The 26,426-nt window shown below is 35.6% G+C and overlaps 1 protein-coding gene across 4 annotated transcripts in view; it reads right to left on the minus strand.

Annotated features, from left to right (window-relative positions):
• LOC129719689 (BAI1-associated protein 3) overlaps positions 1-25,118 on the minus strand; it is a 240,006-nt gene extending 214,888 nt beyond the window's left edge. For all 4 annotated transcript variants that reach the window (XM_055671083.1, XM_055671082.1, XM_055671081.1 and 1 more), the window contains exon 1: positions 24,113-25,118. The gene's annotated coding sequence lies outside the window, so the exon portion shown is untranslated. The remainder of the gene's footprint in view (positions 1-24,112) is intronic.
• Positions 25,119-26,426: the final 1,308 nt, after the last annotated feature.

Consider the following 26,426-nt stretch of genomic DNA (forward strand, 5'->3'; position numbering starts at 1 on the left):
GTTATCAGTTTTTGTCATATGTGACATTTTGGCAGTTTTGACATTCTAGACTGTTTTTTTGATTTTTTGGACATTTTTTGACAAATTTGACATTTTTGAAATTTCTAACATTTTTAACATTGTTAAAAGTTCTAAAATTTTTACAATTGTACCATTTTTAACATTTTCAACATTTTTACCATTTTTAACATTTTTAACATTTTTAACATTTTTAACATTTTTAACATTTTAAAATTTTTAACATTTTTAACATTTTTAACATTTTTAACATTTTTAACATTTTTAACATTTTCAACATTTTTAACATTTTTAACATTTTTAACATTTTCAACACTTTTAACATTCTAACATTTTTAACATTTCTAAGATTTTTAAGATTTTTAGGATTTTTAAGATTTTTAAGATTTTTAACATTTTTAACATTTATAACATTTTTAACATTTTTGACATTTTTAACATTTTTAACATTTTTAATATTTTTAACATTTTTAACATTTTTAACATTTTAAGATTTTTAACATTTTTAACATTTTTAACAATTTTAACATTTTTAACATTTTTAACATTTTTAACATTTTTAACATTTTTAACATTTTTAACATTTTTTACATTTTTAACATTTTTAACATTTTTAACATTTTTAACATTTTTAACATTTTTAACATTTTTAACATTTTTAACATTTTTAACATTTTTAACATTTTTAACATTTTTAACATTTTTAACATTTTTAACATTTTTAACATTTTTAACATTTTTAACATTTTTAACATTTTTAACATTTTTAACATTTTTAACATTTTTAACATTTTTAACATTTTTAACATTTTTAACATTTTTAACATTTTTAACATTTTTAACATTTTTAACATATTTAACATTTTTAACATTTTTAACATTTTTAACATTTTTAACATTTTTAACATTTTTAACATTTTTAACATTTTTAACATTTTTAACATTTTAAACATTTTAAACATTTTTAACATTTTTAACATTTTTAGCATTTTTAACATTTTTAACATTTTTAACATTTTTAACATTTTTAACATTTTTAACATTTTTAACATTTTTAACATTTTTAACATTTTTAACATTTTTAACATTTTTAACATTTTTAACATTTTTAACATTTTTAACATTTCAACATTTTTAACATTTTTAACTTTTTTAACATTTTTAACATTTTTAACATTTTTAGCATTTTTAACATTTTTAACATTTTTAACATTTTTAACATTTTTAACATTTTTAACATTTTTAACATTTTTAACATTTTTAACATTTTTAACATTTTTAACATTTTTAACATTTTTAACATTTCAACATTTTTAACATTTTTAACATTTTTAACTTTTTTAACATTTTTAACATTTTTAACATTTTTAACGTTTTCAACAATTTTAAATTTTTTTAACATTTTTAACATTTTTAACATTTTTAAAAAAATTTAAAATTGTTGCAATTTTAAAATTTTTAACATTTTTAGTATGCACTAAGTTTTTTTTTTCACGCGGTTTTTAAGCAGTTGATTACGGAGTTTGGGATTTACGCACTACGTATTCCCCTTGTAAACAAGACTTTAGTGTATTTTACATTTTTACCATTATTTTTGAATCATTTAAAAAAAAAATAGTTTATTTTACATTTTAATATATCTACCATTTTTAATAATTTTAAAGTTTTAAAATTGTTTTTAAACATTCAATTTTTTTCACTCAAGTTTTTTGATATTTCGGCTTTCTGTCTAATCAAATACATTGATTGCTGTATGCTCATCTCCGACGTTTCGGTCTTGCTATGGAATCATCCTCAGGGCTCGGAAATGATAAACGGTAATTTTGAGTTAAATATATATATTTTTATTTTTTTCTTGAATAAAAATTCAAACAGTATACTAAAAGCTTAATGTATCTGAAAAGGCTATTGAGCAAAATCACGCGAAATGACCAATTGTCTAATATTGACAATTTTTGATTTGAATGAAACTTTGCACACATATTTGGCTTAGCACACTGAGTATTTTAGACGTATGATTTTTGGTATAGGTTTTATTCGAAGCAAGGTCGCTAAAAACCTTTTGGTTGTAGAGAAAAACTGTCTAAGAATGTGTTGTGGGGAATTAATAATGCCTCATAAAACATATTCATTGCGGAAAAAAATTCTGACTCAAAAAAAAAAAAATTAAAATTTTCATTTAAAAAAACAATTGATTTTTTTTTTATTTTTTCAACAAACTTGAAGCTTTTACGCAACTTTTAAAAAAAGTCCAGGATGGAGAAATGAAACTCAAATTTTTTAAGGAATTAAACTTCTAAAATAATTCAAATTTCAACATTTTTCAAAATTTTTGTATTCTAATGTTTTAAAAGATTCATTCATTCATTTAATACAAAAAAGCTCTTGGTAGTTAAATGGAATTTAGGCTCGAAAATTTAAATATCAAGAAATATACACGTTTTTCTTATTTGTCCGTGGTTCTCTAGCGAAACCCATAAGTTCCATGGAATATATGATTAACATTAAATAATTTATTCTTTGAAAACAAGACGATTGGGCAAACGGTTCTCAAGAATAGGTTATAATGTTTCAAATGATTTGATCATATATTAAGTAAATATTTATTTTCGGGTTTCAATATCTTAAGAACATATCTCTTTATGACATGGATACTTTACAATACTAACTTTACTTCATTTTTTATAAATCACAAGTTATTGATACCTCTTTTATTTTAAATAAACATCGCTTGTATCTTATTTTCAGAAATCGGAACCAAAGAGGAATACTTTTGTATACCGGTTATCATTTATGAGTATTTGAAATTATGGCTTTATTCTGTATTCCTTGTTCATTTTCTTCATATGATACTCAACAAAATGTCATTTTTGATAAATTATCATTACTTTTAAGCTTATTCATGTTCTTTGGCTAAAATTGCGTCAACTTTTTTACACAAGAGGTTTTTTGGTATTTTGGTGGCTTCCATCCTAATCAAATGCGTTGATTGCTGTATGCTCATCGCCGACGTTTCGGTTCTTCTATTCTACCATCCTCAGGGTTCGAAACTGAGAAACGGTAATTTTTACTCAAATTCATATTTTTATTTTCTCAAAATAAAAATTCAAACAGTATACTAACTGCGTCATATATCTTGAAAGACAAGAGTTATGGAAAAGCCAAGAGCATTTTAAAACCTCTCGTCTTCTAAGACACATTAATGCACAAACACTTCAGTCCTGTTACTCTCGATAATTTTTGGAAAATTAAGTATTCCTACACATATTGAAGATAGAAAAGATTTTTATATTATTCGACTTCAAAAATAGAAATCAAAAAGCCGTTTATTTGAGTGAAATATTGTCTTCGGGAAAGTTATTGGCAATGAAAAATTTATTGCAATTTTTTTTCTTTGCCAAATTTATTAAACTGTCACAAAATATACAATACAGGTCGGACTCGATTATGCGGAAAATCAAAAAAAATTTAATTCCGGATAATCGAGTTTTCCGGATAATCAAATCACACAAAAACTACTGAAATTTTGCGATTAACGAATATAAAATAAATAATTCTTTTCTTCATTTTACTTGTATACTGCAGTGGCGTAACCAGAAGTTATTTCTGAGGGGAGAAGGGGTAAAATCTTGAAAAGAAAAAAAAAATTAATTGGACATTAATTAATTTCATTTAATTCGAACATGTCCCAAACATACCGGAAGTGACTCAAATGGTAACAAATAGGCTAGAAGGGATGGTAAAGGCAAAATTACGGAATAAAAATTGAAAACGGACACCGAAAAATTAAAATTCCGCATAATCGAGTCTAAAATTCCGGATAATCGAATTCCGGATAATCGAGTTTCCGGATAATCGAGTCTCCGGATAATCGAGTCCGACCTGTATTTTAAAAGTACTTTTTTATAAAAGCTAATTTTTTACATATCTAATATAACAATGCTTTCTATAATCAGGCAAAGTTTGGTGAGGGTAAAATGAGAAACAATAAATTAAAATTAAAAAAAAACTGTTCTTGTATTTGAACTAAAATGGTTTGTTTGATTTATGCCACGTCTTCAGCAAAGATGTAGATAGTATTATTTGTCGTTCCACAAAAAGTATACACCGTAAGAAAAAATTCGCTTGGAAAAAGTTAAACTGCGCATTATTAGCTAAATGTTGCTATTCGTTCGAACGTGTTAGAAGCAAAACTGAAAAAGTTATGTTTTTTTTATTGGATTCTCAAAATTGGAACTGTTTGAGATATTTAAATTTTGTGACTATCTGGAAAATTTGGCACAGTAAAAATTTATTTTGCAGTGTATATTTTTTTCTAGAATCGCATCTTTGTTACCTTTAGTTTTGCCGAGGACACTATTACAATCAAATAATTTGAATTTTGCACATACATATGTACAATTTTTAAATTTTTCAAAACATGTTTTTCTTATCAGTCACATTCTTGGAGAGTTTTTTTAGAAAGTCGTGAGTCAACACGAACAACTGATAGGTATCATAAAATGACCTTATTATCAAAAAACTACCCACTGTGAAAAGTGTCAGTGAAATCCGAAATGATATGTTAAAAAAAAATATTTATTTTCTTTCTTTTTCTATGAAATGTCTTATTTTAAAGGTTTTGTTAAAAGGTTAAAGGTTAAAGTGTATTTAAATCCCCCTTCTCCTTCTGCCTGTTATGGCGTTAAATTATGACACTCGCTAACGGTTTTCCAACTAAAATGATGGCAAGTGACACAAAAAAATCAAGCAAATCCATTTCCTCTAGAAACGTACAGGAATAACGAGATGACTTCTTCAGAAAGTTATTCAGGAATGCGTGGGAAGTTTTCCAAGCGCTATATTCATATACTGCTTTTACCTCCTGCAGGTACACCGGAGGGCACAATGTGCATTCAAAAGCCATCACTATTGGTCTAACAATATGGTAATCTTGTTTCCAGCATTTTTTCTCTCTCTCCCTTTAAAGTCACAATGGAAAATAACTACGGCATTACGGTGCACAATGAAAACCCCTTGAACCAGTTGGACCGAAAGACCATGCGCAAACTGTTGTGTCGTGACAGCTCGGTTCCGTACCTTTCTGACACTTGTGTGTTTCCCGAGCGTCATATCTGCCAGATCTCGGTCGAATTCCGACCGGCAACAGCCCCGGTTCTCCTGCGAACTCTATATGTGGTCTATCAGCTTTGAATTATTCATACTACCAATGTCGTGTTGCTGCCGGGGCTGCATAGAGTGTGGTTCCGAGTGCTAAATATATGCATACGTATGCCCCAACAGCAGCAGTAGCAGCCACAGTCACAGCCCCAGCCGAAAGTGTTGGTGTGGTTCGGAATGCCGAAGATATTGGAGCAAGAGGACGGATGCTTGCGTCCCTAATGAAGTGGCTGCGGATACCGCGTGTTTAGAGGGGGTGGTAAGTCTGTCGGTTTACTCGATATATGCGACCCCCTGCCTGATGATGCTGCGGGGCTTCAACAGATGGATAAGTTAAATTTGATAGCGGTTCAGATAATGCTGCTGCATAATACGAAATACCACACGTATAGTAAGAGATGCCTGCCATGTTGGTCGGACAATGCGAGTGAGGGTCACCGCTAGCAGAACAAGAATGAAGTGTCCATCTTGAAATAGAACAGGAGATGGTAGAGAAATTTCATAATTCTAGCTAGTATTTTTCCATAACGAATCTAATAATTTCCCAAGTTTACGGCCAAACTGAAATGACAACAAATGAAAACATTTTTGTTGCAATTTTCCAGCGAGGCCACGTTCGGAGGATTGCTATTTGAAAGCTCACTTTTGTGTTCCCCACGACGCTTACTGGCGGCAAGTGGAACGAAATACGATAATCATGATACTGGGGCTTGCGCCATAGCAAATGTCACTCGTACGGACGAATCCACGAATGCGAAAATACACTCCCCGAACGACATAAAGTTGATGAATGTTGCACAATGGTTTTCGTCTCGCTAAATGATATATGAGTTTCCAGCGCCATGTGGTTACAAGATGGGAGCCATTTTCAAACGCGAACCCGCATTTGTTGCAAAACTACCTTCCCTCCATTCCCAAGTGGGTCCCCATTTGCAACTTATGACTCATAAGTCGAACGGAAAACGTAAAAGCTTTCCACATGTTAGCCTTCAGTCAAACACATAATACACACACACAGAGCTTGTCACGTATGGCAGCTTTCCGATTCGTCATGAATATTAATGATTAGTTTTTTCTTATCGGGGCTACACCGTGTCATTAATATGACAGCCCGCCGCCACTGGGTGGCGCCAAGGCTTATCGTTTCAGATTGAGAAAACTGCACGGTTTTTGCGCAATCCGCTTGGAGATGACATCGCTGTTGTAAACATTTTCATGACGCACCGGTTGGGACTGAAAGTTTTTAGTGATAATACGATTGTTGAATAATGTATGCTCCCGTGCTCGGACTTTTATGGTTTCATGTGAGATTTTTGTTAGTATTCATTTCTTCCTCACTATTATCTCTAACTACGACCAGCAGTAAACTTTAATTGTTTTCGCTTTCCTCCCCGAGGGAAGTTATTGTTATTGGTTCATCATAATGTACTTTTTAATTGGGACTCACAGATACTGTTCGCGTATATATAATGACTATGTTTTGTGAAACTGTGAAACTTTCTCTGTTTATGGATGCTCGGCTTCATAATCACTCATGCTTGCATTTTGAAAGCATTAGGTTTCATTTAGAAGAGAAGTTACGGTGCAGTCGAATACAATCGAAAAACTTTTTATATAATTGGATACGTGTTTTACAGGCTGGAGTTTATTATCACTTGAAAGCGGTTAGTGTATAGATAGATTATTTATTTTTTACACAGTTTTTGACAGTTGTCTAAAACCCATTGTTTTATTTTTAGGTGAGCTCATAGAAATTTTCTTGCATATCTCTTTTAGTTTGACAGCTGGTTTCGATGTCAAATCTCGAATCTCGACCTCCGAAACAAAAACCCGAAAAATACATGTCAAATAGGACAATGTTGCCGACAGTATTCAATGAGTTATGAATGTTCCGTACTGTTCCCATAACAGAAGCTCTACACGAAAGGTTAATTGTTCTAGACATTATCATGACATAATGCGACGTGACGCATTAGTAACATCTTCCGAGTGCGAAATGTCCGCTATAATCGGATTGCTGACACGGGAAGTACGTTGTGTTAATGGCAGAGAAGTCATTTTCTTGTCGGTAACTTCGAGGATTTTGACTACAATAAGGACAAAATTCAATAATCACTTCCCATTGAGATGGAGATAGATAATCCGTTACATGGTGAGTTTTATTTTTTTGCTAAAATCATCGTAAAAAGGCTGGTCTAAAAGATTTTGCAATCAGCCATGATTCCATTCTGTGTTATATTTACAAAACAATACATATGTTACGCACCATTACTTTCGCGTATTGATTGATGTTTCGAACCGACAACCAACAATCGGATCAATTTATACTGCGGCACTTCCACAGAAATCGTTCACTCTAACTCTCCGGAGAGGAAAGCCTCCTTCAGCTGGTGGAAATAAATGTGCAAATATTGACAGCCAAACTAACGTGTGCTGCTCAGTCACGCTCACGACGACGACGGACGTTTGAAAGGCGGCCTGGAAGAATAGCGGCCACGTGCTTGTTTGTCTTTTCTACTGTTGTTGTACGGTACCTCCGGTCGATTCCGTCGGCAGATTGGGCCACTGGGGCATTATGTTGCGCCTTCAGCTTCGTCAGGGGAAAGAATGCCTACGCAGCATCAATCAGCACAGTGCGCGGTTGGACCAGATGAGATCTCGCAGCTGTTCCATAATCATTACGGGTACGGGGAGGTGTTATAACCGTGCGGGTTCGCCTTGATGGATTGGAAGGTGTTCGGTGATTGTATTTTCGCCTTGTGTAATTCGAATCGATTTCTCGGAAAACAAAATTTAGAGAGCTACGGGTAAAAATAGAAACTGCGAGGGATGTTAATTTAAATAATTATTATCTTCTGCTTGAAGTTAAATTTGGTTTTCCCATTTGTGACATAATTGCTCCATTATCATATCGCTGTGAATACCCTCAATTTAATACATGCCTTCATTTTGGTTAAAGCATCATCAGCAAGTTCCATTCAAGCTGAATGTTCATAAAAATTCATAAAATAGTCGCAAACGCAAGCTGTTTTCGACGTAGCCATTATTTACTGCCTTTTTGTGTACGACCGACCGGCAGCGAAGTTCACAATCGAACGCGGTTAATGCGGATGGGCAAACAAAAGATAACCTCTGATAAAAAATATTTAATTATTGACTAGGCTCGCAGTTTTACACTTGGTGTTGCGCAATTTGCGATGAACGTTTCTTTTCTCTGATTATCTTAGTCCATCAAATAGAAGCAGACTAGTTAATATGAACAATTTCAATCTAATAGAATCTTCTCGAATCGAGTCGAAACTGATGCTGCTTGTTTTTCAACATGTCATTGTAATATCCAATTTTGCTCACTATACTTTGGTAGCACATGCAAAATATTTTTTCTGAGGAAAAATTGCACGTTGATGTTTGGTGGTATAATTTAAGTTTTTTCGGTAGAAACCCTTGAAAATTCAAATTATTAAGGGAAATCGAGAGAATCTTTAAAATTTTCGTGAACACAAAAAAAAGATGAGATACAAATATATATACCTAGTTGACTAAGAATGCGCGCTTTGTGTTTTATATATAATTCATTCCATGATTGTGCCGATACCACACGGACGTTGGTTGCTGATCGTGAAGAAGAAAGAAAAGCCGGGTTTCAATTTCTGGCTGATCACGCTGGGCGCGTTGATACTTAAGCACCTGACTATCTGGCGGCTGTTATGGAGTTTTTGGTAGCTGCAGAATTATTAGAAATGGCAGGCAATTCTACTAAAGAAAACGAGAGAACTAGAATCATCGGCGAATGGTTATCCGAAATGATGATAATTGAACAAACTTGCCAGTTTGTTACTGTTGTCAAATATAATAACAACTGTTGGTGCTCCACAATAATGTGATTGAAGTAGTTAAGATTTTTCGTCATGTGTAATAGACGGAAAATCGCAAATTTCAGCATTCGCAAGACAAGAAAAATTAAACATTGCCTCAAGAATGTGTTGGTGGCCGGTTGTAAAATATACTTGTTCTAGTACTGGATGGCAGCAGATAACAGAAATGCAGCACTTACGCTATTGCGTTTTAAAACAAAACGGTTATAGTTCGACATCACAACAGAATCTCCACCTTCGTACTCATGTCTACCGTCGGCAGTATCAAACACGCAACAATCTGCTTCCATGCGACTTTAATCACACCTATTTTTCCAGTTATCCCATTCCACAACGTGCGAAAAATCCATGTCAGAGCGGATATCGCGCGCTATCTGGACCATTAAGCATTTATGCGATAATTGTATGAAATTTGCAACTGCAGCAACCAATTTTGTATTACTAAATGTATTTTGAAGAGCATAATGAATGGTTATTACTAAACTGCAACTTTGATTGCAGTTTGATGCTGCTGCACTTGCGCAGCAGTGTGATGTATATTACGATTCATTGATATTGTGCATCACAAGCGGTATATGCGAAACAAATCCGATTCCAAACAGAAAAGTTCAGCAAGTTCTGCTCACGGAGTCCGTTTTAGAAAATTCACAACACTTCATTAACAAGGATGTAACGTCTTGAAGAAGATGGTTATTGCTCCGTTTTAGAAAATTCACAACACTTCATTAACAAGGATGTAACGTCTTGAAGAAGATGGTTATTGCTTGACATCACAGCAGAATTTCCACCTTCATACTAATGTCTACCGTCGGCAGTATCAAACACGCAACAATCTGCTTTCATGCGACACGGGGAAGGAAACATTTTTACCTTCTTAGCCGCGCAACACGGCACAATACATGTATTTTGTTGCTTTCATGAGAGTGCTTTCGGCCCGGCTCGACAGAATGTCCTTAAGAAATCATTTTTGCACCTCCGTGCTACGAAACTGAGGAAAAACTTTAAAACTAAAAATGAAGGTGGAGCTTATCAAACGATCGCTCTGAGCCAGAATGAATGAGATGTATATTTTTTTTTCGAACGTTGTAGAATGGTATAACTGGAAATAATTTAGTCACACCTATTTTTCCAGTTATCCCATTCCATTCCATTAAATCAAAAATAATATACGAAACATATACACCAATAAAATGATTAACCCTAATCGAGTGTAAGCTATTACAAAAAATTATTGACATAAGACAGGCTGTCGTAATTCTACGTTAACCTTGCGGTGTTTCTTATAAACAACCTCTTCCACTTTTTAACCATGTTTAAATCAGCATTCTATTAGTGTGAGCATGTCGTCGGTGTTAATATTTATAACTTGTAGGCAATGACATTGATAAATTAAATTTAAACTATAGTGGACTTCATTCGTGACTTGAAGTAGACTTGCTATCCGTTCCCCAAATTTAACACCATATCAATAACCAATACAAGAGCACATTACAGTTAAAGCCGCTTTCACCTTCGGAAGGATCGGCCACGTTTTAGGTTTTTTTCTTCTGTGTGGACTCATCACTGCGACAAGAGCTTGGATCTATTGTGATATTGCCCAGGTGTTTTCTGTATTCCGCACTTCATATTATTAGCAGTAACACTATTGAAGTAAGTGATACGCTTATCATTCATATAAGTGCTTGTGTGTAATTACCTTTCCGTTTTAAGCTCACTGCTCTACTATACCAAGCCTCTGTCAATCCTAACAATATCGCCTAGTTACAACTCCCTGGAGAGAACTTTCATATGTTACTCACACCAGTTTTATTATAATAGGGACTTATTTTTGTTAGGAGGAGAGTCAACAGGGGTACTGTAGAATCCAGATTTAAGGAAGGGTACGTGGTGGGGAGCCTGAGAATGAACCCATGCTTAAAGTCCTTTGACAACCAAATGGCCTGATTCTACTAAGATTCGAACCCACGACCACCCGCTTACCAAAGCGGACTCTGTAACCTTGCGGCCACGGAACTCCCCACGTTTTAGGTTGGTTATGGATTGGATTTTAATTGCCTATAAAGGTAAGTGGTGTTTTCACATTAGGCTTTTTCAAGAGTCCCTATTGAAAGTTGTTTTCATTTTTTATATTGCTTTTGTATTATCTGAAATAACAGGGTGAAACAGGAAAGTACGTATCGTTACGAGAAGGGGGTGGGAGATTTCTCCCTATGACAATTCTAGTGTTTGCAGTGAAAATCTCTATGATATGTTGCCTCAGCAAGAAACTTGTTTCTGATGTTAATGTTTGACTGAAAAGATTCTTTTTTTTGCGAAAACGGTCAGAGAGTTTAAATTTCCTTAGTATATTTAAACTGCATGGTTAATAATTGATTTGTGCAAATTCTTCGTACAAAACAGACACATGTTCAAGAAAATATAAATTTCTGTGACTTTTTAATTTCTTTTCACAAGTTTCATTGCATTTTATATACAAACATGCATTTTGTATCCATTTTTTTTGCATTTCGTATGCAACATCTTCATTGGAATCGTTAAATTGCTTTTTGCCTTTTCCTTTTAAAAGATTTTTTTTGAAAGTGTTGTCACCGGTAACGTTTCAAATAGTCCTACGGTTATATTTTGTACCACTTTTCCAGCATTTTGGCCTGAATTCAACCTATATTGTGTTATGTTGTCTTATGAAATCTCAATGGTGTGAGCCTTGTACACATACACTAACGATTTCACGTAGCCCCACAAAAAAGCGTAAGCTTTCAAACCGTGCTTCATTTTCGTGATCCGTTCGCCCATCCCTGATAACACCGTCTGTAAAACAAAACATCAATAAGCATTCATCGTTACCACAGAATTTAGGTACGACGGTACCAGTAACGTGGAACCGATAAATATGAATGAAACCAGTAGAGTCATAGTTGAAACCAAAATAGTTTGACCAGCCCTGATGTCTTTTTCTTGTGCTTTGGAATTGAGTTAGAAAATGGATATCGTAAATCCATCGATGATTTCTTCAGGATTTTCAATTATTTAGAAGTTTCATATCAGGGTAAAACTACTTTGAATGGACCACGTTCTTTTATGGACTAATGGATTAACTTAATTTATTGGAAAACTCGGGGGGTTTCCAGAAAACTTCCGTCAGGAAACATCTTATCCAGCTAATCTGCATTAGAATCCCAAAAAACATTTGTAAATTCCAATTAATATCAAGAGAATAGAATACTTTTCGCCATGGTGGTCCACTAAAGAAAGCGGTCCATCCAAGGGAGCTCTAGCCTATAAAATTCAATGTGACTGAGTTTTGCTTAGCAGTAAATGAAGAACTTGGACGGTGTTACGAACAGACTATTAAAACTATTCACCATAATTTTTCTAAATAACAGGGTGAAACAGGAAAGTACGTATCGTTACGAGAAGGGGGTGGGAGATTTCTCCCTATGACAATTCTAGTGTTTGCAGTGAAAATCTCTATGATATGTTGCCTCAGCAAGAAACTTGTTTCTGATGTTAATGTTTGACTGAAAAGATTCTTTTTTTTTGCGAAAACGGTCAGAGAGTTTAAATTTCCTTAGTATATTTAAACTGCATGGTTAATAATTGATTTGTGCAAATTCTTCGTACAAAACAGACACATGTTCAAGAAAATATAAATTTCTGTGACTTTTTAATTTCTTTTCACAAGTTTCATTGCATTTTATATACAAACATGCATTTTGTATCCATTTTTTTTGCATTTCGTATGCAACATCTTCATTGGAATCGTTAAATTGCTTTTTGCCTTTTCCTTTTAAAAGATTTTTTTTGAAAGTGTTGTCACCGGTAACGTTTCAAATAGTCCTACGGTTATATTTTGTACCACTTTTCCAGCATTTTGGCCTGAATTCAACCTATATTGTGTTATGTTGTCTTATGAAATCTCAATGGTGTGAGCCTTGTACACATACACTAACGATTTCACGTAGCCCCACAAAAAAGCGTAAGCTTTCAAACCGTGCTTCATTTTCGTGATCCGTTCGCCCATCCCTGATAACACCGTCTGTAAAACAAAACATCAATAAGCATTCATCGTTACCACAGAATTTAGGTACGACGGTACCAGTAACGTGGAACCGATAAATATGAATGAAACCAGTAGAGTCATAGTTGAAACCAAAATAGTTTGACCAGCCCTGATGTCTTTTTCTTGTGCTTTGGAATTGAGTTAGAAAATGGATATCGTAAATCCATCGATGATTTCTTCAGGATTTTCAATTATTTAGAAGTTTCATATCAGGGTAAAACTACTTTGAATGGACCACGTTCTTTTATGGACTAATGGATTAACTTAATTTATTGGAAAACTCGGGGGGTTTCCAGAAAACTTCCGTCAGGAAACATCTTATCCAGCTAATCTGCATTAGAATCCCAAAAAACATTTGTAAATTCCAATTAATATCAAGAGAATAGAATACTTTTCGCCATGGTGGTCCACTAAAGAAAGCGGTCCATCCAAGGGAGCTCTAGCCTATAAAATTCAATGTGACTGAGTTTTGCTTAGCAGTAAATGAAGAACTTGGACGGTGTTACGAACAGACTATTAAAACTATTCACCATAATTTTTCTAAATAACAGGGTGAAACAGGAAAGTACGTATCGTTACGAGAAGGGGGTGGGAGATTTCTCCCTATGACAATTCTAGTGTTTGCAGTGAAAATCTCTATGATATGTTGCCTCAGCAAGAAACTTGTTTCTGATGTTAATGTTTGACTGAAAAGATTCTTTTTTTTTGCGAAAACGGTCAGAGAGTTTAAATTTCCTTAGTATATTTAAACTGCATGGTTAATAATTGATTTGTGCAAATTCTTCGTACAAAACAGACACATGTTCAAGAAAATATAAATTTCTGTGACTTTTTAATTTCTTTTCACAAGTTTCATTGCATTTTATATACAAACATGCATTTTGTATCCATTTTTTTTGCATTTCGTATGCAACATCTTCATTGGAATCGTTAAATTGCTTTTTGCCTTTTCCTTTTAAAAGATTTTTTTTGAAAGTGTTGTCACCGGTAACGTTTCAAATAGTCCTACGGTTATATTTTGTACCACTTTTCCAGCATTTTGGCCTGAATTCAACCTATATTGTGTTATGTTGTCTTATGAAATCTCAATGGTGTGAGCCTTGTACACATACACTAACGATTTCACGTAGCCCCACAAAAAAGCGTAAGCTTTCAAACCGTGCTTCATTTTCGTGATCCGTTCGCCCATCCCTGATAACACCGTCTGTAAAACAAAACATCAATAAGCATTCATCGTTACCACAGAATTTAGGTACGACGGTACCAGTAACGTGGAACCGATAAATATGAATGAAACCAGTAGAGTCATAGTTGAAACCAAAATAGTTTGACCAGCCCTGATGTCTTTTTCTTGTGCTTTGGAATTGAGTTAGAAAATGGATATCGTAAATCCATCGATGATTTCTTCAGGATTTTCAATTATTTAGAAGTTTCATATCAGGGTAAAACTACTTTGAATGGACCACGTTCTTTTATGGACTAATGGATTAACTTAATTTATTGGAAAACTCGGGGGGTTTCCAGAAAACTTCCGTCAGGAAACATCTTATCCAGCTAATCTGCATTAGAATCCCAAAAAACATTTGTAAATTCCAATTAATATCAAGAGAATAGAATACTTTTCGCCATGGTGGTCCACTAAAGAAAGCGGTCCATCCAAGGGAGCTCTAGCCTATAAAATTCAATGTGACTGAGTTTTGCTTAGCAGTAAATGAAGAACTTGGACGGTGTTACGAACAGACTATTAAAACTATTCACCATAATTTTTCTAAAACTTGAATGAATCGTTGAGTCCCTGAAACGCATGAACAATATCAGCAGAATAATCTTAGAGCAGTAATAGCTTATAATAACAGCCATATAAGGTAAAACTACTTTGAATGGACCATATGCTTTAGTGAAACTCGCAAAAACTTCCATCGGGAAACATTTTATCTCGCTAATCTGTATCAAAATCACGAGAAACATCGGTAAATTCTAACTTAGGTCAAGTGAATAAACAGCTTTTTGTCATGAATTGGTCCATCCAATGTAGTTCTACTCTATAAATCTCTAATAAAAATCTCTCTTTCTCACACACATTTTTTCTCTCTCACCTTCTCTCTCTCCCCCCCCCCCCTCTCTCTCTTTTCTTTTTCTTCTAACTCTTTTTCTCTCTCACGCATACACAAAAACAATATTGTTACCATACAATATGTTTCAATGTACCTAGTGTCTCTATAAATAGGTAAACATTATCAAACAATTTCAAACTCATTTTGTTCAAGTTTTCTCCAATAGAATATTTTTTAACAACTTTCATTTGAATGTTGCTGAAGAGAACCCCGATTGTGTATTAAAGTTGCATAATATGCCGCTTCAGGCGCGGCGTGATGGCATCCAAACGCATGGTCCACCTATGTGACCATTCTACGGGGTCAAAACAAGAAAACTCACGCACTGTGAGGCATGTGGTTCGGTCTCGTGGAAGCCACATGTCAACCACATGGGATTCTCCAATTTGGGCAATAAGTGTTTACGGATCATGGATCGATATCGGTTCGTCCAAGGTTGTCTTGTCTTCGAAGAGAAATTGTCCAATGATAAATTCAGCTTGCTTCATATCCAACGAAGTCGATTATGACGACCATAAAATGGTCGTAACACATTTGTCACAGAGCACGAATTTTGATAATAAATTTTTAATATTAACAATCGTTGTTTGTTTGTAAGTCTTTCGATTATGAAATGACATAGTACAGTGAACAATTTTGATTTTGACAGATAACGTTTGGACACCATTGCATACCAGTGCTGCCAATTTGAAAAAGATCGTGGAAATCTCCTTTTAGTTCTTCCTCAGTCTACATTTTATACACTTATTCAAAAACGTTTAGGTAATTGTTTCGCGTTTGTGCAGCAGCCAGCGTAAAGCTGGTCAATCCAGAATGGACTGAAACTACCTCTAATACATAAATTAAATGCGGCAACAACAAACAAACGGTGGTTAACTTTGATCTCGTTAACGCCATGTTGCCAGTAATTTGCATGTTCAAAGCAATTCAAGTTGGAACAAAGTATGCTTCGAAAGGCAAGGTATTTTTTTAAGGTCGATTTAATTTTTCTTATTGAAATGATTATGTAAACTTTTCGAAAACCAAAAAAATGATTGAAATATGATCCCAATTACGTTGTTTATAGATTTGATAGGGTTGAAGGAGGAGTAGCAATTAAAATCTATCGCCGGATTGAACATCGTATTTTTTTTCAACTTGTGACGCAAGTAATTAAAACTTTGAAAAAAGCAGCTCGATTTATTTATATAAGCAGCATAAGCACCATTCTCATGTACACACGAACACGAACATTATTTCGATAAAGATTTGCAAAAACTTAACAGAAATCGCAAAAAATTGTGTGATTTGAACGAATCTCTAAGTACCTAATTCCTTCAAATGAAAGGAGACTTTGGTAGCATGGCAAACATTGTGCATGTGTGAATTGTAGGATTTTTTCATCAGTTTTTTTTAAATAAAACTAATGTGTTCAGTTTGAGTAGTTACCAAAGATTGTGGAGGTGTTCAAATTTGTAACTAATTCGTTGGATTAAGTAAAATAAATACATGTTATTGTTTCAAATTTGTGATGTGTTGACATCCGAGAAGGTACCCAATAAAGTAATATCTGACACCTTATCTTACCGTCACCTGACAGTCTAGGAGTAGGTGTCACAGTGTGGATAGCAATATCGGGATTTTTTCAACACATTGATCTCGTTGATTTCCATACACTTTTTCATGCGTTTGCTTTTAGAAATAAGTGACATTACGTACACTGGAAAACGTAGGTGGCCGTTCTAGCAATCATGTTGGTGAATTTTGAATTGTGTATTAATCCTTCGTCGATTTTTGAATTTATAGCTAATCTACAATTACGATCGACTCTAATCAGCAACAAACTGGCAACCACTGGCGGAATTAAGGGGTTATATCTACCAAAAAATGTTTTTTCTTGTCATTTTATTTATTGGCTTAAATCATGCTAAAACTATCCTAGAATCAAAATCTACATCGCTCAAGTACTGATCTAAACTCAAAATTCGTTAAAATCTATTTTTACCGAACAACTTTCATGCTCCAAAAAAACATTTTTCGTTTATTTTGGCGATGCTCGTTTTTGTTTTTAATTTCGAGGTTTTGTAAACTAGTAGAAGTTACCTATGATCGATATCGTGTTTCAAATTTGTAGTATAGAGGTCGCTGCATCAAGTTTCGACCGTTATAGCGTCGCTACAGCATGTGTTTACTCACAATTTCCATTTGTTTAGTAGATCAGCCGTTCTCGTTATGTACGTTCTTTGTTTGAGTTTTTTGTTACTTTTTAACTGTGAGTTATACTCAAAAGTACTAGTAAAGAGTTTTGCGTGGGACCGGACGCCAACCGCGTCAAAGTCACTGAGCGTCGCATGTCTGATACCACGAAAGAGCGTAGGCGCAGCCTTAGATCAGATAAAATAAAAGAAAGAAGAGGAAGATAAAGCCCAGAAAGGACAACTTTACGGCACAGAGGTAGCTGACTGAAGGATAAAAAAAAATTAGGGGCTTTACTGTTGCGATTCTTGAGATTTATAGTAATTTGAAACTTTAATCGCGTTTTTTCTCAAATCCATGTTTTCAAAATCGGCGAGCAGTAGAACTGAAAAAGTTTACATCCGGTTGACTTGAAATTTTAACTGTAGCTTCTTCATTAGATTATCTAGTGAAGTACACACGATTTCAGCGATTGATTAACAGCAACTAAAGTTATAAACAATCAAAGTCGATTTTTTTGTCGAACCAGAATTTTTTTTTCAAACCGTTGCCATTTTGCGAAGAAAAATTCTAGAAATATAATCATGTGTAATTCACTAGCGACACTTATGTAGATAATAAAAAAAAATTTTTTTGGTTATAGGTGGAGTTGGGTACGACTTCTACTGCTCGCCGCGAAAAAACTTTAAAAAAAGCGGTTCACGGCAATCGCTGCACAGCCGTCATTTTGTAACAAAAATAGCAATAAAAATATTTTTCATGTTCTGCAAGAGTCGCTCAATCCAATGATATCCAATGAGTCTCTATTGTGAACCACCATTGTCACTTTTGGGCGCCCAAAAATCATATACAGGTCGGTAACAATTATCCGGAATGTTAGACTCGATTATCCGTAACTTTGTTTTTTTTTTTGTTGTACGTTTTTAATTCTTATTTCGAAATTTCCGGCATATTTGTTACCATTTATGCTCCGGCAAATTTGTTACCATTTACGTTCTTCCAGCATGTTTTAGACGTGTCTTAATTAAGCAAAAATAATCAAGGTCTTTATTTTAATTATTTTGCTTCTTAATATTTCACCCCTTTTTCGTTAATCGTAAATTTTAATTATTTTTTTTGTGATTCGATTATCCGGTGTGTAAATGTTTTGATACTCCGGATAATCGAGTCCGACCTGTAATATAGTTTTCTATCACTCGAAAAAACGTTGCTGATAGTGATAACACTAAAGAAGTCCTTCGTCAGCTGCGAGATGAATAGGGCTTATTACGGATTGTGTTGCCAGCTTAGGTCCCTTAGTCTATAGATCCGTACGAAATTTGCGCTCTATAGAATTCTGAACGTCCCGGTGGCGCTCTACGCATATTAATCGTGGACTTGGAAGGAGGCCGATCGACGAGCGCTTGGGGTCTTCGAGCGTGGAAGGTGTGGCGCAGGTGCATGAACCGCGAGCTTTACGAAGTATACAAACGCGCTGATATTGTCAAGCTGATAAAACACGGCTGGCCACGTTGCATGGATGGCGGATGAGCGATCATATTTAGCAGAGAACTAGATAGAGGCCGACGACTTCGAGACATACCTCGAGTTTTGTGGAGACGTATTCTGGATTCGGCATAGGGTCTCAATGATCTGCCGCCATAAAAGTAAGGTAAGGTAAAGTAAGTAGTCCTTCGTCAACAATGCGGCAGATCAAGGCATTAAAATTCACAGGAATGGTTAAAAAATTATAATCTTTCATTTTTGCCAGTTTGAGCTCTAAGACAAAACCTGAGTTTGCCAGTTCTAATAGTTCTCTAATACATCTTTCATCAGGGTTTTTATTTTGTTGCTGTTTTGGTTTTAAGATGTATTCTTAAAAAAAATATATTCAGTTTAGCAATATTATTTATTTATGATGATTCATGAGAATTAAGCTCATTTTTTACCCAGGCGTTTTTTTGAGTAAATATACAAGATATTTGGTTTTGTCTCCGCTTGGCGCATTGCATTTTAAATTTGTATGAAAATTTATATGGGAAAACCTACTTTTTTGCATTAACCTATCTAGAGTGCTCAATAATACTCTAATAATGCACTACATCATGTTGAAGTATAGTATTTTAGATGCCTAACAACTTTGCAGAAGACACTGAAGAGCTAGGATGTCCCTAAGAAGAGCTATAGCTGTTCGAAGTTGAGTATGTCGATTTAAAGGCAGAAAATCTTGTTTTCTGTCAACATTACCAATGTACCGGCGTCAGTAGGATTCCCATCAGAAGTAACCTGTCGTAACGAGTTTATAAACTCAGCTGGATCAAACAAACACATTTAGGTCAATATTCTAGGCGTAGGTAGAATCTACAAAGTGTTTCAAAGGTTACTTCTGATTGAAATCTGACTGACGCCGGTACACTGGCAGTGTTGGCAGAAAACATGATTTGCAACATAAATTTCGACATAATCAACTTTGAACAGCTCTAGTATTTTTTTTGGGACACCCTAGCTCTTGAGTGTCTTCGGCCAAGTTGTTAGGCATCAGAAAACCTACCATACCCACCAAGTCATGAAACCTATGATTTGAGCCATTTTGAGTTCTTTAGAATGGAAAATGCAAAAAAGTTGGTTTTTCCATACAAATCTTCATATAAATTTGAAATGCAATGCCTCAAGCGGAAACAAAACCAATCAACTTCCGATAAATTTAGAATTGTTTGGAGCCCCAAATAGAACAAAGAAAACTTGGTTCTGGCTTTGTGCTATCAAGTTTCGTTTTTTTTCCATATAACGATTCCCCACCCTAGTATACATATAATATGTGTAAGAGGGATTTGCTTTCGGATCGCACTGATCAGAAAAATCAAACCCACACTATAGAATTTCAACTGCTGATTACTTCTTTTATTTCCAATCCATTGCCCAAATATCTAAAAGAATTTTGTATTTATTGTAGTAGTAGTAAATTGTAAGCTCGGGTGGTCCTTCTTATAATTCCAGAATTTTAATTACTTTAACATATGTTTCAAGAGCAACTTCGATACTTTCTTTAGTTAATTCTTGTAACACAACGTTGAATTCGTCTTTTAACGCAGACACGAAAAGATATTTTTCAGTATATGAAACTGAATCGACTAGTATGAGAGACATGTGCTAATTTAAGAAGATAACAATAGTAGTGGACATGGATTGAAACGTCTTTTATGAAAAAAATTGTTTTATTATTTGTCATATCAAGAGTACTAATTGTACCTGTCCTCTAATTTGTGGATGCCAGTTTTTTGCTTGAGAGTATCATTTTCAACCAGAGAAACAAGAAAGAGTGCTAGGTGCCAAATCTAACTAATACGGAACGCGGAGAATCAGTTCGCAGTGCAATTCCTTTAATTTATCAGTCGCACTGTGAGCAGATTTAGCGAAAGCGTTGTCTTGGTGAAAGAGCACTTTTTTCTTTGCCATGTGTGATCTTGATTTCAATACTTAATCTATCCAATAATGCACAATGAGGTTGTTCATTGAATGTTTCACCGTGTTCAAAGCAATCGATAAAAAATGAACAACCGGTAAGATACAAGCCTTCACGCTTCGGCTTTAGAAAAATCCTTTCTAGTGCGTCTAATCAATGCCAGATTCACGGTCGAAAGTTTGGCTCGTTGATCTTTTTTATCAGTTGGTAAGAAACGCAGCACCCATTGCGTGCACAATTTCTCATGTGTAATCAAATATAAATGCTACAACCAACGCGTATCTTTGAAATACCTGTGGTTGTAACTAGCTTGCTTAATTTCGTTTTGCGACCATTTAGCAAGATTTGATTATTTTTTTTTGAAATTCTTCTTGAGCTCGGTGCATTAGGGTAACGACCCCAGAATTCGCCCAGTTTATCCGAGTACCCAAAATTCGCCGACCTTTTCCTTTTATTGTTCGCAATATAGTGTCAACTCTTAGAACCGTGTTCAAACATAAAATAAGAAATAGCTGAGATTGAAAATAAATTATGATTTGATTAGTTGATTAGTGGGTGGGCGAATTGAGGGGTCCTTACCCTAATTGTAGCGGGAAAATTGAGACGAACACCTATCGCCCAAACAGTATTTTTTTCATCAGAAATCAGGGTTTAATCAAGTCGGAACAAAAAATTCACTTTTTTCATAGTAACCGAATTCACAAATGTAGTATCATATCGAGAGCAGTAATTTGGGAACGAGTTAATAAAATATTATGAAATTTTGACAGCATTTCTAATTGAGGTAAATTCGAATATTCTTGATTTGTAACCCCATTTCTGCATCAGACCAGCTACTTTTTAGCCCATGTAATATGGAACCTTTCCATCGCGAGGAAAACAATCTTTCTACCCCCATCCGATTGGCGATTCAACTCGAATGCGAGGTCAGTTCCAAGGATAATTCAGTTACATACTGATTAGTAATCAGCTTAACCCACCAGCCCGCCGTTGCGTAAGATGGAGCAAAAACAAAAAATCGCCCACCAACCAACGTCCAGGATAATCCCCCGGGCGGCGATATCGAGGAGATATCCGATTGTTCACTGGAGCCCATTTGCTTCAGTCCAGCCAGGCGTAGGTAATATCAGCTTTTGTGGCACTGACTGACAGATGGTGACTTGCAGTGCCCCGGCTGCGGCCCATGGTTGATTGCGTCGATAACGCAGACAATAGGCCGGATAGGGATAAATTAACAGAGTGTTGTTATTCCGGGCTCTCGTGCGGGACAACGCTGTAGAGTGTACGTATACACATCGGCAAACACAGGCTGGTGTGTACTGAAGCACCGTATGTGGGAGAGCTGTTTTATGATTTTGATTAATTGGAGCAGATAAGAAAAACGAAGTAATGTGGTTTGTGCTTTAGGAGGGGAGGTTGGCATGAATATGCGGCGTATACCGCCCCGGGGTGGGTTGCGAAGCTTGTAGAAATATATTGTAGCAACTATAAAATGCGATCACGTCATTGGAATCCGGAAGTGGCTGCTGATGAAACGTGTCGAGGACACGATAAGATGGCGAAATAATTTAATTTGTCTGTTAACAGCGGCAGTGAAAGCAGCTGGTGACAGATGGATAAATGATTTCAACCGGGTTGGAGCCAGAAAGAGCAAAAGAAAGAAACAGGGCTTTCAAGCATAAAAAATTGCACAAAATGAAACTGATGGAACACTCTTTTGTTTAATCGTTGGTACAAGAGCTGAGTAGCACTCACTGTGAGCGGATGGGGTAAACCCCCGGGGAAAACTTGGCCTGATTAAACTTTCAAGGATGGGTGAAGTGTGTTCAATTGAAGTATTGTTGCGGGGAATTGATGCAACAAGGGAGCTCTGCTAACCGACGTAGCCTGATTGAAAATGTTTTTCTTTTAAACTTTTCGGTACAAAGTTATGTACAAAAGAGGTAATGTGGTTTTGTCATTCAATTATAAATAATTATATTTCTTTTCAACACTTTAGTAGAAGCAATAAACGTGGATTACGGGAGGAAGAATGCAAGATTTGCACCGTTTCGTCATATCCACTGCGATCATTCACCAGAACAGTAAAACAGGTTTTGGGAAACTACTGGCAACGTTTCATGCATCATTTAGAGTATTTTATATAGTAGGTACTGGAGTTACTGACTCGAAAAGGTCAAGTTGAAGACTGATACATTAATCAAAAGGTGAGAATTCTTAACACGCAAACTGTTAAATAAATAAACAGTCCGTAAGGGTACTGATGATGGTCATAAGTCATAACCGAAACACGTATCTACGGATGCGAATTCATTGGGTGATAGTAATCCATAATTCAAAAACAAAATGGCTTTAAGAAACAAGTATAAAATGTTTCAAAACAGGGTAACACTGTAAAAGCGCCAAATTCAGTAGATATTCAATCTGTGTCAGAAGAACATCTAATCTAGGATGCAGTAGTGGGATAAAATAGAAGGTAACTGTGTACAAAAGCACGTGCGAGATAAGATCGTGGTGTGCTACAACATCAATCGTATCGTAAGAACTTATGTCAAACTCTCTACTGCAGTTCCACTCAATTTTACAAGTGGGGCTTTATATCTTGCTTGAAAATATAAAACTTCGCTAGGTCGGGACAGAGCTAACGGACGGTATAAAAAGGAGATCAACCTTTTAAGTTACCTTTTGTGAGCAAAGAAGCAACAGTAAACCGTTAGAAAAAACTCACAAAAAATGCAAATATGTGACAAGAGCAAATATCGAGTTTCGATGCATTCTTCTTGGTTCACCCCACTCTCCATTATTCTACAGCAGACAGCAGCACACGAGAACAAAAACACACTGTATGTAGAGTGGAAAATTTATATCCACATCCAGTGCAGAAAGTAGTTTTTAACTCAGTGAAGTGGCTTTGTCGTGGGCTTCCCCAATGGTACTTCTGTTCCATTGTGAACGAAACTTTAATCTTGTCTCGTCCCAGAGAATAATTTCTCTTCTTCAAGCTGATAATCTGATGATTAATCACTTGCAATTTGGTACATACAAAAGAAGAAAAAACTGCTTTGTCGAGGATGAAAAAAAAAACGGAAACCTCCGGCGCATTTCAAAAACTTCTTTCCGTTTCTTTGAAAAAACTTCCAAAGCAGCAGTGTAACAAAATTCTTCAATTCAAAGCCCTAAGAAGTAAAGCAGCTTAAAGAGAGTATCTTTTTCCGCAGGAGTGCCCATCGAAACAGCACGTGCAGAATAGAATTTCGTACTACCATACCTTTCTTTGTACATTTTTGGATCCTGGTTCAGTGTTGTATCCAAAGTTTTTCCTCGAACTTCTTTTTTCTGCACACTTTGCCGTGTGCCTCGTTTTAACGGTGAAATATTTCGGTTCAACGGAACTTCTCGCTGGATTGGACTAAACTTCGACGATACGAGAAATTCACAACTCTTTAACAGTGCATTGATTACATTTTTTTTTAATTATTCACACAGCTATCGCTCCTTGGAACATTCAACAGATTGTTCATGAAGCTTGTTGCACAGTTATGTCCAGTTCACACACCGACTGTGTTCAAAACTAGTGGGATTCTTCCAAAAACACAGCAATGTTACAAATAAACCCACTTGTCAATGACACTGGGGAAAACTTTTTCCAATCATTTCTCTTTTTATTTCGGTCATCCCGTCAAGCAGAACTAATTTGCTTCCTTTGATAAAAAGCACTCACACGAAACGCCTTTCCCTAAAAAATCCCAAATTCACATACAACCAGATCCACACGTTTGTTAATTCCACTTGTTGTACTGCAAATCACAACTTAGCACAAATTCTAGGCAAGAACCGAATTCCACAATCAATTCCGTCTTATCTTGCTAACAGCAGCACGCACACAACGGGTCTGTTCCCAGAGGCAGCTTTCGGTAAGCACTTTCACAAAGAATCCCTTATTTTCACTCTCGCAAATGTCCGTATCTCTGCTCTCTGCGTATCGAACTCCTCAACTCCAGCAAAACCACCTTGCGCTTCCACCGTTCGTTCTCCAACCTGCAACCGAATTTCATTCAGAAACTGAAGCTATCGAATGTTCCACTGTTGGTTTTGTTGTTGTGGTTTCTGTCCCGGTGCAAACTTTACTGATAGTCAAGCAGGCGTGGAAGGCCCTCCTTCCAATCTGTAGGGACAGGAACTGTTCAGAGAGGGCAGGAAGGGCAAGGAGGCAAACCAGGTTCAGCTTGCGTTGGTTGTGTGTTTTCTATTTTCACGTCTAGTTCCGTCCACGGCCGATTCACTACTGAGTAAAATTTCGGATGGAATTCTTTTATCAAAGCTTCCCGGATGCAATGATATGTCTCTGCTGGTGGCGGCACCGGATGTGAGCGGATTACGGCAGGGAGAGTCGGAGAGTACTTGGAGCGATGTGAATGAATGACGGTCGATGATGGCTGTCGTATCGGGTTTCGTCGGTTTCATCGATGGGTTCATTTTCTCCAAAACGACGACAGGCAAAGCTGGAAGAAATGGAGAGAAATTCGTTCAACGTTTTGGCTGCTTGATGGTGTGAGTAGAATGAGTACAATAAGTAGGTCAATGTGCTGAAGGGTGACCTACATGCCCGAGGATGATGGAAAGGAGGTAATATTTACAGCTGGGAGCCTGAGAATTGGGAATGAAGCAGAAGTAACGATGCATGGCGTGCCACGGTTGATGCTGACCTGGCTTCCGAAGCTTTCGAGATGAGAAGTTGTATGGTTTTCAATTAGTTTTGTTCATTGGAAATGCTCGGGGTTACACTTTTGTCACGTTGTTACTGCCCTGGAACAGCGTTGTTTTTTCTAGAAGAAATCTTACTGATAATTAGTTGAATCCTATCTTTTCTATGGTTGATAGTAAACGTGATTTGGATTGGCAATGACATTGGATTTTTGATCGACTCTAATTAAAAGAAGTCAAATAACGAAAAAAAATGAAACTGGTTTAAGCTGAAATAAGTAAAAACTGTAGATCGATGATCTGCAGATACGTAAAAAATCCATTAACCGCTTTTGATTTGAACGACTCAATGCGTCTTAGTTATCTATATGTCGGTTGATAGATAAAATTTGTGACATTTGTTCAATATAATGTTTAACATTGTTGCTTTACTGCTCACTGGTTAAAATTGGCGAAAAGTTCCAAGGTCGAGCTTTCCCATACACTTTCCTCGCTATCACCTTGCTTCCCAAGCACGGATAACAATATTATGGACGGAATAAACTCCACTGCCTACATATTTTGACTCAGCAATGTGTTTTGTCTGTTTTTCATTCTCGAGTTTGCGTCGCTCCGCCTACTTTGCAAGAATCTACGCTCAACTCGATACAAAAGACTGTGTATTGAAAGTTCAACTTCATTCTTGTTCATCAGACAGTGGCGAGTAGAGTCTAGTGATGGGAAATATCGCCCAAAACGGACATCGATAACAATCGATAATTCCGGGGCTTCTATCGATATTATCGATAAGTATCGATAATTTGACAGCTTATTTTTGGGGTAAAATTTTTTTTTCCAGATGGTGAGAAAAAAGCTATTTCAGATGGTGATGAAAAAAA

The sequence above is a fragment of the Wyeomyia smithii genome, chromosome 2, assembly GCF_029784165.1.
Source record: "Wyeomyia smithii strain HCP4-BCI-WySm-NY-G18 chromosome 2, ASM2978416v1, whole genome shotgun sequence".
Classification (NCBI taxonomy): domain Eukaryota; kingdom Metazoa; phylum Arthropoda; class Insecta; order Diptera; family Culicidae; genus Wyeomyia; species Wyeomyia smithii.